The sequence below is a fragment of the Miscanthus floridulus genome, chromosome 17, assembly GCF_019320115.1.
Source record: "Miscanthus floridulus cultivar M001 chromosome 17, ASM1932011v1, whole genome shotgun sequence".
NCBI lineage: Eukaryota > Viridiplantae > Streptophyta > Magnoliopsida > Poales > Poaceae > Miscanthus > Miscanthus floridulus.
In genome coordinates this window covers 21916658-21929819 of record NC_089596.1, presented here as the reverse complement: position 1 = coordinate 21929819, position 13162 = coordinate 21916658, and positions in this window count along the sequence as shown.

The window sequence follows — 13162 nt, the reverse complement described above, 5'->3', positions numbered from 1 at the left end:
GAGGATCGTGTTGCGGATATCGCTGAACCTACGGATAAAGTCCTGAGGAGACTCATCGGGCTTTTGGATGCATGCAAATAGATCACCCTCGTGTTCGGGGCGACTGTATGTAGAATGCAAAATGGCCTTGAACATCTGGCGCAAGTGCTCCCAAGATCGGACAGTGCCCTCGTGCAGATTCATCAGCCATGTTCGGGCCAATCCTTGTAGGATAGTCGGCAGGTAATTGGCTTTCATGTAGTCATCACCTGATGCTGCTTCGATCACCATGGAATAGATCTGGATCCACTCCCTGGGATTGGTGGTGCCATCGTACTTGTCGATGGGACCGGGTCTAAACTTCTCGGGCCAGACTACCCTACGTAGATCTGGCGTGAACGCTGAGTAGCCAGTTACCAACACATTCTGCTGGTGAGGTGGGGATTGATCGCGTCGGTGTTGGGCTCGGTTAATGTTGATGGTTTCTCGAGCATCACAGTTCCTGTGATGGGTTTCTAGTTGAGGCCTCATATCACAGCCTGGTCGGGGTTGATACCGGCTTCGACCGGCTACCGATCGATTAGATCTCTGGGGCGCGTTCTGGCCCCTTGACTGAGATCTAGATGGTGCAGCGGCCTTGGCATCAAGACGCTGCTTGGCCTAGTCTACGAGATCCATGGCCTATTTTATGACGGTCGCGAGGGGTGATCCGTCGTCACCTAGGGCTCCCATTGAGTTCAGGAGCATTCTGATCTGAATGTTGTCTTCCTGGACCGCTCGGAAGTCGGAATCTAGATTCCTTGCGGCCAGGGCTGATGGAGCTGTCATGGTGCACTGTGGGATCGTGTTCAGCGTCGGTGCTTGTCGATGTTTCACCACCGATAGCCTACCATGGGGGTACCCGGGGCAGTTTGTTCGGGCTTTAGCGTATGCAGAACTTGACGGTAAACGCAAGAGACAGTCGATTTATCCTGGTTCAGACTCTCGATCATGATCGAGTAATAGCCCTACGTCCAGTCGGTGTTAGCCTTTGCGTTGGATTGATTGTCCCGTCCTGTCTCTCTAGGAACCCCGTCCTCCTTTACATAGTCAGGAGGCCAGAGTTCTAGTCGGTTTACAATGAGAGTTCCTAGTAGGATTACAGAATAATACTACTACTAAGATTACAAGGGAAAGAATCCTAGTTAGACTAGATCTTCTCTCTTCCTTGCGGGGTATCCCATGGGTCCCGCATCGATAAGCCCTCGAGCACTTCATGGTTGAGCTCTAGAAGCCTCGTCTTGTTCCATCGGGTCTTGCCAAGTAGGAACACGCGTCGTCCGAGTGCTTTCTTGAGTGAAACCATGTAGCGCTTCCTGGGATCTTCGAGTGGTGTGTGCTTTTTTGAAGAAAAAGTACACCTATCTGGGTGTAGCCCTCGAGCCTCTTGCTATTTGGAACAAGGAGCTAGAGGGTCTTGTCTTGAAATTGCTCCGATTCTTCATCGAAAGGCTCCCAAGCATATGCCCGGGTTCTTTGTCAAAAAGAACTCGGATATAGCTCGGTCCAGGTTCTTTTTGTCGTGAGGCCTTGACTTGGTCTGTCTTGAAGAAGTCTTCTTGGTGACATGCGCTTTTTTGAAGAAAAAAGTGCACTCACTGAGTGTAGCCCCCGAGCCTCTTGTTATTTGGAACAAAAAGTTGGAGGGTCTTGAATCTTATGTTGTTTGAAAACTCTTGTCTTGAAGAAGTCTTCTGAGTGATGTGTGCTTTTTTGAAGAAAAAAGTGCACTCACTGAGTGTAGCCCCCGAGCCTCTTGCTATTTGGAACAAAGAGTTGGAGGGTCTTGAATCTGAGTTGTTCAAAGAACTGAAAACCTTTCCTGTTGCAGCCCCGAGCATATATCTGGGTTCTTTTATTCAAAAAGAACTCAGATGCAGGATGTTGGCATATTCTCTGGTAGTCTGCTATTGTCAGATGTAGTTGTATGGTGGTGGTTGAGTGTAAATGATGTTTGTTCATGGGTTGTACAGTGTTGGTATATTCTTCCGAATATGCTCGTTCTTGAGTACTGTTCCTTCACGCCTGAGTCCTCTTTCAATGAATACTGTCTTTTCACTGTGTCCTTTGTTAGGTTTGTTCCGTTGGTGCTCCCGGTCCATGTGCATCGCTTCTTTGGTCTATAAATACCCCCTTATGTGTTGTTTTGATTCATCGAGCATTTTGTTGCGTGGTCTGAAATCTCCGTAGTCATGAATATGATAGTTTGTGAAGTAGAGCAGCCCCCGGGCGTATTTTGTAGTTCTTGTACATCTTGTCGTAGCTGGAGGAAGTCTTGTGATAGGGATTAGAGGTAGACTAATCTCACAGTGGCATTGTACCAAGGAGTACGTGGCGGTAGTTGGAGGAAGTCTTGTGATGTGGGATACGTTCCTTCATCTAGCAGTTCTGGGTTGACCTTCCTCGCCTATTCTGCGACTGTCCGGTGCAGATCAACACCTTATCCGATATCACATCGGACTTGGGTAGACAGATGCCTGCAGGCTTCTCCTGGTCCATGTTGTCCCGCCGTGCTGCTGATTTCCACCTTGGATGTACTGCGTTCTTCCTTTGAAGAAAACAGTGTAGCCAAGTGCGGTTTGTTCTACCGAGTAGCAATTTGGAACACGTAGTCATTCCAGAGCCTAGTTGTGTCCGGGTTCCTTTTTGCTACCTTGTTTGTCGTAGTACCGAGTTCGTTGGGTCTTGTAAGATGTGTAATCTTGTATTTTTTGAAGCCATTTGTAATGGAAAAAAAATCTTGTCTTCTGAGTTGTCATTTTTTGTTCTGCTGATGTCCTAGTTGTTTATGAGATTTCTGAGTTCTTTCTATGAGAACCGGGTTCTTGTGTTCCTTGTTAGGTGACCCTTCGTTGCTTCATGGTTGATGAGTTGTTTTTGTAGCAATATGTAACTCTATCGTGGTGCTGGATGGATAAGTCTGAAATCTACCCGTTGAACTATACCGTTGTGTAGAAGTGTGCTGTCCGTCATTTCTGCTGTGTCTATTGTGGTGAGAAATGGATCGTTGTGTTCTCATGCTGTGTCTAAACGGGCCTGGTGGGCTGCATTTTTATTGCTGTAAAATCTATTTAAAGGCATGTCTTCTTCTTTTTCTTTGCTGCCCTACCTTTTGCCTTGAAACCCTAGTCTTCAAAACTCCGCCATCGCCATTGTCACCGTCGTCTGAGCACCGCTGTCTAAGCATCATCATTTCTTAGTGCTTTATTGCTTTCTCTAGTATATGAGTAGGAAGAAATCAGCGAGCAAGTCCCAAGCAACCTTTGTAGACGAGGAGGCATCGCTTTCTGTGATTGAAAATCAAGAGTTCATGGCCATGAGGTCTACTCAGAAGATCTAGCCGGCTCTGACTACGACTGAGGATCAGTTGCGCGAGCTTGTCAGTGATGGTCTAATCCAGGACAAGGATTTTGTCGATTGGAAAGCTCCGAGCGAGCATCGGGTCCCAACTCCAGGTCCTGGTGATATTGTTCTTTTTGTCTCCTTTATCCGTGCTGGACTCTGCCTTCCTGCTTCTGCTTTTCTTCATCGATTTCTCAGTTATTTTGGGATTAGCTTGAACCATCTTGCTCCCAATGCTGTCCTTCATCTTTCTGTTTTTGTTCATCTTTGTGAAACTTTTCTTGGAATTCCCCCTTCTCTTTCTCTCTTTCATTACTTCTTCCGTCTGAAGCCCCAACCCCGCAGCGATGACACCCATGTTCTTGGTGGCTGCGGGATTCAGTTTCGTCAGGGTCGTAAGAGTAAATTCTTTGATTATGACTTGGTTGATTCTGTGAGGGATTGGTGTGCCGACTGGTTTTATGCCGCCAATATGATTCCTCCTCTTGCTGTTCATTCTGGTTCTGGTCCCGTGGTTAATGACCGATGGGAAAAGAATCCCCTAACGATGGATGAGCTCCAGGCGATCAAGCCGTTTCTTGAGAGGATATGTACTCTGAAATAGCAAGGCTTGAATGGCTTCGGGATCATTTCCAGTTTTCTTCGCCACCGTGTTCAACCTCTGAAGGAGCGAGAGAATTATGGTTTTGAGTACTCTGGGGCAGAGGACCCTTCTCGTATGGTCCCTGCCCTTGAGTTGACTGATGAAGAGGTGCTCAAGCGCCTTCAGAAGATGTTGAAAGGAGTAAGCGTCGTTCCGCATGCTGTCCCTGAGTATTGTGCTGACAACCCGCCTCCTACTGTGAGTTGTTTTTTCTTATGCGGGTATTTTTTGTATTTCCTTTGCTGTCTCCACTTTTTGCTTAATCTTTCTCATCTGGTTGTTTTACTCTTTTATAGGAATTGGGGCGTAACTTCATTGATCCGATCCCCCTTGATGACCTCCCTGCCATGGTGGAGACTAGGGATAGTCTTGCTGTGGCATCTTTAACCAGTAAGTTTCAAACCACCATGATGTTTCCTGGTGTTTCTTCTGCAATCCTTGACATATATGTAGAGTATGTTCCTCGTCCAGTTCCTCGAGCTCCTCGTAGTGTCGGAAAAAGGGGGCGAGCGGATTGTTCTTCTTCTAGTTTGTCTGCTACCAAGAAGCCTCACCAGTCGAGTACTCGTCCAGGTACTCAAGTTATAGGTAGCATGCTCCTAGGTGAGCATATTAATACGCTTTGTCTTTTTGTTGTTTGTTTGTGTCTTTAACCGAGTACTTTTCTCCTTTTTCAGATGGCGCTATGGTTGCCTTGCTTGAGAGTGAGGAAGATGAGGATGATGATGCAGCCCTTGTCATGCATCGGTGAGTTGTTTTCTTGTTTTTCTGTTGTTGAACACCTCCTTTTGTTCTGACTTTGGTCTTGTTCTCTTGTAGTAAGCGGTCGTTGAGCTTGAGTTCTTCTGGGGCTCCGGTACCGACCACGCCACTCCTGTCGCAGAGTGGTGGTGACATTTTTGCTGCTATAGTTCCCCCTCTAAGATCTTCTGTTCGTCTTGGGGATTTTATGAAGAAGAAGATAGCTAAGTGAGTGAATCCTGGTTTTGTTTCTTTGCTTCTTTTTTCCTTTTTTCTGATTCATATTCTTATCATCGAGTTTCCTTATCATCTTGCAGACCCTCGCCTTCCCTTAACCCTCAGCTGACTTCTTGTCAGTCCTCTGGTGCGCCCCTGTGTACTGAGTCTAAGGACTCAGAATGTACAGTTGGCGAGGTGGCTGTGAGGGAGACAGGGTTCCCTAGTGATCACGCTGCTGTGGATTTGCTAACTCCGGGGGTGACCGTGGCCGTGGAGGTGGGTCCATCTGAGGAGGTCGCCGGGGCTTCCCAGGATACGACCCTAGTCTTTCCTTCTTTGCATCAGCCGACTTCTCCCTCTGCTCCTCTTGGTACTAGTGGTCAACGTTTGGATGATGATGTGCTGCAACAATTCGATGCTAGTTATCGGTTGTCAGAGCTGACCGCTGCCTGGGGAACCTTTGTGACTTCTTTTGGGGAAAAACTCCAGGTAAGTTTTTCTGAAGTTCTTTCTTTGGATGTTCGTCTTTCTTCTGTTCTTATGTCTTGTTTTTCTCTCTCTCTTTGTTCAGTCTTTTTCTCAGGATCATACCGGCTTCTTTTTCTCGTCTGAAACTGAGAAAAAGTTGTCTTCTGAGGTTAGTGCCCTAAAAACAGAGCTTGATCTCTGTCGGGCCGAGATGGAGACCGAGCGTCAAACGCACCAAAAGGAGGAACAGGCTCTCCGTGCCTAGGTGGTTGAGGCAGAAAAGCGGAGGGATGCTGCTGTCTAGGAGGCCTTGAAGAATGTGGAGGCCATGAAGAATGAGTGCAATGGTATTGCGGGTTCTTTTTGTTTCCTTTTGTATTCAAATTTCCTTTTCTGCTGACTTGTTTTTTGGAGCCTGGTCTAGCTCTCTGAGTTGAAAAGCAGAAGCTCTCGGAGGGTATTGAGGAAATGAAGATACTTGTTCACAATAGTCACAATAGGGCTGAGGAGGTAATTACTCGTGCTGAAGAAGAACTCGCGCTTTCCAAGTTGATTAGGCGTGGAGCTGACAGGGATCTTGTGTAGGTCCAAAAAACTATTGAAGTCTTGACTGGCAAGTTGGCGACGGCTACTGAGAACTGGAATGCTTTGTGGAAATCATTTCGGTCAGTAGCCGACCTTCTCTGGACTCCAACAGATGATGATCAATCTTGGGCTCAGTTTATTCCCAAAGTTCCAACCCATTTCTAGGAGTTCGTGAAGAGGTGCGCCCAACTATGTACCAGAAACGTTCTTGCCCAGGTCTGGGTCCTTGCTCTGGAGGTCCCTTTGTCCAAGATTGCAGAGGAAGCCGAGAGTCAAGAATATCTGGATGCCGTTGAAAAGGTAGAGCCCGAGGTCGAAGATTTAGCCAGGAGGATTGTGGATAATCTTGATATTGATATTTCTTCTCCTGATGATGATGCTTGATGTAATTGACCTTTGTACTCCAGCCTCTGTAATAGGATATTATACTTCTTTTTTGAATGAAGATCCTTTATTTCTTGTCTTTGTCTTCTTTGCCTGGATGTCTTCGCCTTGTTTATTCCTTAAATGAGTTGTCCAAGTGATCAGAATTTTTTCCGAGTAGTCGTTTGTTGGTCGTGGTGCGTATCCACAGTTTATGGTGGTCGTGTTGTTTCATCCGTTGTAGGATCGCTCCTTGATAGGTCGAGCGTTTGTATGGCTTTTATCTGTGCCGTGAAATCAACTTGGTATATGTAGATCATTGTCTTGACAGATATTCTTGATTTGTCAAGTGCTTGTCTGGCTTTCGTCCGCGCCGTGTAAACAACTCGGTATATGTAGATCATTGTCTTGACAAACTTTATTGATTTGTCGAGTGCTTGTTTGGCTTTCGTCTGCGCCGTGTAAACAACTCGGGGTAAGTAGATCTTTGTCTTGACAACCTTTTTGTTCTTGTTAGTATTGAAAAGACCTAGGACCAGCAATCTCAAGTATCTTCAGCTTCTTCTTTTTAGCTTTTTTGCTTAACTCGAGATGTGGCCAGCATCTGGTTCTTTCCCTGGTTGTAAAAACATCTTAGGATCGATTCGGTTGTTGGCTTATCAGCTACCCTCATCGGCAGGCTCAAGCATCTTTTCAGCTCTTTGTTCACGGTTGGTATTCTCCGGCGTAGTTTTAGCCATTTTGGTTTTTGGTTCGGGTGTTAGCTTATTAGCTACCCTCATCGATGGGCTCAAGCATCTTTTCAGCTCTTTTGCTCTCGGTCGGTATGCTCAGGCATAATTTCATCCATTTTGCTTTTTGGTTCGGGTGTTAGCTTATTAGCTACCCTCATCGGCGGGCTCAAGCATCTTTTCAGCTCTTTTGCTCTCGGCCGGTATGCTCAGGCATAATTTCAGCCATTTTGCTTTTTGGTTCGGGTGTTAGCTTATTAGCTACCCTCATCGGCGGGCTCAAGCATCTTTTCAGCTCTTTTGCTCTCGGCCGGTATGCTCAGGCATAATTTCAGCCATTTTGCTTTTTGGTTCGGGTCTTAGCTTATTAGCTACCCTCATCAGCGGGCTCAAGCATCTTTTCAGCTCTTTTGCTCTCGACCGGTATGCTTAGGCATAATTTCAGCCATTTTGCTTTTTGGTTCGGGTGTTAGCTTATTAGCTACCCTCATCGGCGGTCTCAAGCATCTTTTTAGCTCTTTTGCTTTCGGCCAGTATGCTCAGGCATAATTTTAGCCATTTTGCTTTTTGGTTCGGGTGTTAGCTTATTAGCTACCCTCATCGGCGGGCTCAAGCATCTTTTTAGCTCTTTTGCTCTTGGCCGGTATGCTCAGTGAAAACAACTCGGGGAAAATCATAATAAGACATATGTTGTCGAGAAAAAACCATCTTTATTGATCATGAACATTGATAAGCCATAATAAGACATGTTGTCGAGGAAAACCATCTTTATTGATCATGAACGTTGATCTCTTGTGGCTTGTATATATATTCTTCCTTGAGTTGTTTTCATGCGTAGAATCTTCTTAGTTGGCTGATGTGCCATGTATTGTTGACTTCTTTTCCATCTTCAGTTATCAACTTGTACGTGCCTGGTCCGGTGACTTTTGTGACAATAAAAGGACCTTCCCATGGACTGAGTAGCTTATGGCGTCCGTCAGTTTTTTGTATTCTTCTTAGTACTAGGTCTCCGATTTGGAGTGATTGAGGCTGGGTATTCTTGTTGTAGTGGCGTCTTAAACCTTGGAGGTATTTGGCTGATTGAAGGGTAGCGTTTACTCTAACTTCTTTTGTACTGTCGAGTTCTAATCTTCGGGTGTGTTCTGCTTCTCCTTCGTCATATTGTTCTATCCTTGGTGACGTCCAGATCAAGTCGGCAGGTAGTACGGCTTTTGATCCATAAACTAGGAAGAAAGGTGAGTATCCGGTGGCTCTGCTTATTTGAGTTCATAGCCCCCATACTACTTTGGGTAATTCTTCAATCCATTTGGATCCATAGTCCACTAGTTCTTCATACAATCTTGGTTTTAATCCGGCTAGTATGAGTCCATTAGCCCTTTCTACCTGTCCGTTGGCTTCTGGATGTGCGACTGATGCGTAATCTATGCCGAAGCCGCAATCCTGTGCCCAACTTTGGAATTCTGTAGCTGTGAAGGGGGAACTCAAATCTGTGATGATTCGATTGGGCATGCCGAAGCGGTGCATAATGTCTTGGATGAACTCGACTGCTTTGGCTACGCTATATTTTGTGAGTGGTTTGTATTCAATCCACTTGGTGAACTTGTCAATTGCTACAAAGATGTACTCGAAACCGCCTTTTGCTTTCTTGAGAGGTCCTACTTGATCCTGCCCCCAGCAGGAGAAAGGCCAAGCGGGAGGGATGCAGATGAGATTGTGAGCTGGTACATGAGCTTGTCTTGCGAACATTTGACAACCTTTGCATTTTCTGACGAGTTCTTCTACATCTTTCAAAGCAGTTGGCCAGTAGAATCTGGTGCGGAATGCTTTGCCGACAAGTGTTCTTGAAGCGGCATGATTTCCACAGCAACTTGAGTGTATTTCGTCTAAGATCTCTTTGCCTTTTTCAAACGAGACACATTTTAGGAGTACTCCTGATGATGTGGCTCTTCTATACAGCTTGTCCCCTACTAGGACATAGTTCTTGCTTCTACGAACAACTCAGGTAGCCTCCGCTTTATCTGCTGGCAACTTATTCTCTTTGATATAATCGATAAAAACCTGGGTCCATGAGGTGGTGATTACCAGAATCTGGGTGCCTTTAGCTAGGAGTTCAGGGGTTATCTCACCGGGTTGTTTGATAGAGGGAGCTGATAACTCCTCTATGAATACTTCGGGTGGGACCTTTGCCCTGTCCGATCCGAGCTTGGCGAGGACATCTGCCGCAATATTAGAATCGCGTAGGACATGTAGAATTTCTAATCCTTGAAAATGTTTTTTGAGTTTTCATATTTCAGCACAGTAAGCGCCCATGTTTTCTTTGGTGCAGTCCCAATCTTTGTTGACTTGGTTGATGACTACTGCTGAATCGCCATATACGAGTAATCGCTTGATTCCAAGGGTAATTGCCACTCGGAGCCCGTGGATGAGGGCTTTGTATTCTGCTTCATTGTTTGTAGCTTGCCATAGTATCTAAAGGACATACTTGAGTTGTTTTCCGTCTGGAGAAATGAAGATAACACCTGCACCGGCTCCGCCTAGCTTGAGTGATCCATCGAAGTATATCTTCCAATGGTCAAGGATAGTATTTGACATAGGCTGTTGAATTTCTGTCCACTCGGCAACAAAATCGGCAAGGGCTTGAGATTTAATTGCCTTCCATGGGGTGAAATCGATATTGAGAGCACCAAGTTCAACTGCCCACTTAGATATGCGCCCTGTTGCATCTCTATTGTATAGGATGTCTCTGAGTGGGAAATCTGTCACCACGGTAATCTTGTGGCTTTCAAAATAGTGGCGAAGCCTGCGTGAAGTGATCAGGAGGGCGTAGAGTAGTTTTTGCACATGCAGGTACCGGATTTTTGATTCTGACAGTACTTCGCTGATGTAGTATACGGGGCATTGTACTTTATATATGCGCCCTTCTTCTTCTCTTTCTACGACTATCGCTGTGCTGATCACAGTAGAAGTTGCTGCAATGTACAGCATCATGTCTTCGTATTTCTTTGGAGGTGTGAGAACGGGCGAGGAGGTGAGGTATGCCTTAAGTTTTTTGAAAGCTTCGTTGGCTTCTTCTGTCCACTCAAACTTGTCTGTCTTCTTTAGTAGTTTAAAGAAAGGTAACCCTTTTTCGCCGAGTCTTGATATGAAACGATTGAGGGCCGCCATGCAGCCTGTTAGTTTCTGCACATCTTTGACACTTCGAGGAGGGCCCATCTCTGTTATGGCTCGAATTTGCTTAGCGCTGGCTTCGATTCCACGATGACTGGCCAAGAGTCCGAGTAGTTGTCCTGAAGGAACTCCGAATACACACTTGTTTGGGTTCAATTTCCACCTCCACCTTTTTAGGTTTTCGAAGGTTTGCTTTAAGTCTTCAATTAGTGTGTCCGGGTTCTTTGTTTTTACTACTACATCATCCACATATGCCTCTACGTTTTCGCCGATCTAATCACCAAGGCACGTTTGGATAGCTCTTTGGTAAGTGGCACCGGCATTCTTGAGTCCAAACGACATGGTCTTGTAGCAGTAGGCACCGAACGGAGTGATGAAAGATGTCTTGCTCTGGTCTTGTTCCTTTAATGCGATATGGTGATATCCTGAATAGCAATCAAGAAAGGATAATAGGGTAGATCCTGCTGTTGAATCAACTATCTGATCAATGCATGGTAGCCCGAATGGATCTTTCGGGCAGTGTTTGTTGAGATCTGTGTAGTCGACGCACATGCGCCACTCGTCCGTATTCTTTTTTTTTTGTACTAGAACTGGGTTTGCTAGCCAATTTGGATGAAGGATTTCTCTGATGAATCCGGCTGCCATTAGCTTCGTGATTTCTTTTTTAATTGCTGCCTTCTTGTCGGGTGAGAATCGTCGTAGCCGTTGCTTCACAGGCTTGGAGCCTTTGTTGATATCGATTCTGTGCTCAGCCAACTCTCTTGGGACACCTGGCATGTCGGCCGGCTTCCAAGCAAAGATACCTTTGTTGTCCTGAAGAAAGTTGGTGAGTGTGAGTTCCTATTTTGCCGAGAGGTGGGCGCTGATGGTTGTCGTTTTGGAGGGATCACCGGTGCCCAGGTCGATTTGCTTGACGTCGGCTTGTTTTGGCGGTGCGAGGATGCTGGGCTTTTTAGCCGGTATCTCTAGTTCTTCTGGGCTCATTTCTGCGGCAATAGTGGCTATTTCTTTTCTACCATTGGTGGCTTGTGCTTTGGCTGCAATTTGGATTGCCTGAACGTCGCAGTCAAAAGTGCGCTTCAAATCACTTCGAAGGGAAAGGACACCGTTAGGCCCTGGCATCTTAAGCAATAGGTACGGGTAATGCGGTATCGCCATGAATTTTGCTAATGCTGGGCGCCCGAGGATTGCGTGATATGATGAATCGAAGTCTGCAACTTCAAACTTGATGAACTCTGTACGGTAGTTTGAGGGAGTTCCAAAAGTAACCGGTAGAGTGATTTGTCCAAGTGGCATGGCTGCCTTGCCGGGTACTATCCCATAAAAAGGGATGCTCGTTGGTGTAATCATCCCAGTGAGTTGTAGTCCCATCTTCCTTAGGGTTTCTGAAAAAATGATGTTGAGTCCGGCTCCCCCATCGATTAGTACTTTTGTGACAGTCATACCGGTGATAGTTGGATCTAGAACCAGTGGGTAATGGCCTGCGTTTCCTACGCTAGTCCATTGGTCTTCTCTTGAAAACTGGATTGGATACTGTGACCAATTGAGATATCTTGGAGTAGCCGGTTCTGCTGCCATGATGGTTCGTAGAGCTAGCTTTTCTTGATGTTTGCTTCTAGAATCTGGGGCCCCGGTGAAGATCACTGCTACTGTCCCCCTGGATTTTTGGAATCCCTTGTCTTCGTGGTTGTCTTCATCTTTTTTTTGATTGTCTTCTTTAGTGTTCCCCTTACTATCTTTTCTTGTGTATCGATCATGAAGGTGTAGCAATTTTCGATGGTGTGATTTCCTTTAGGGTGCAAGATGCAATGCATGTTTTCAATGTCGTCATACCTTTTGGGTTTGGAAAACTTCCTTGATTTGTCAGCCACCGCTACGGTGTTGTCTGGTCCACGTTTTCTTTCCTGATGTCTGATGTTTTGATGATTTTGCTTGTCCGGGTTGTCTCGGTTGTTTCTATCCGGGAACCTTTCTGGTGTCTTCTCCTCTGTAGTAATCATCTTTTCTACTGTATGTCTGAATTCTTCATTGTTTCTCGGGTTTTCTTTGTAGAAGTCCTGAAATTGCCACCTAGCCATGATTCCGTGAGAGAAAGCTTCGATTACTTCTCGTTCGGTAATGTCATGTACTTGAGCACGTAGTTCGCCAAATCGTCGATAGTAATTTCTGAGACTTTCGCCCCCTTTCTGCTTGAGTCCTTTTAATTCTGCGTGGGTGATGGGGTGCGTAATGATACCCATGAAATTTTCACAGAAAACTCTTTGCAAGTCCTCCCAATTTCTGATTGACCATGGATTCAATTTGTCGAACCATTGGAGGGGCATGGTTTCTAGGGCCATGGGAAAGAACAAGGTCTTGATATCGTCATCTCCTCCGGCTAGCTCAATCGATTGCGAGTAAATTCTGAGCCACTGCCTTGGTTCGGTCTTGCCATCATATTTAGAGTGGTTGGACGGCTTGAACTTGTGAGGTAGTCGTATTGAAGCAAGCCTGTTTGCAAAACAGGGGAATCTATCGTGCGTTCCGGCTTCTCTGTATTCTGATTCAGCACCTCCTTCTAGCCAACTGTTGTTTTGGTGAGAGTAGTTCTGGGGGGGCTGTCTGAATAGGTGCTTTGCTTCTGCTCTTTCTTGGTTGTTCGACCCGGTAGTTTTGACTATGTTCCCTTCTACTTTCTCCGTTGTGACTTCCACTTGGTCCAAGTCTCTCGAAAGCGGACCTCCTTTGATTTTGATCTTCCTACTTATGAGATGTTGATCTGGTAGGTAGTCTTGAGCGGATCCTTCCATCGTGTGTCCATAGGGCGCTGATCGGAGAAGGTCCTGGAGCTGTTCCTGTCTTTCACTGGGATGTGAGGTCGCTCCGAGTTCTTCCAGTGCTTCTC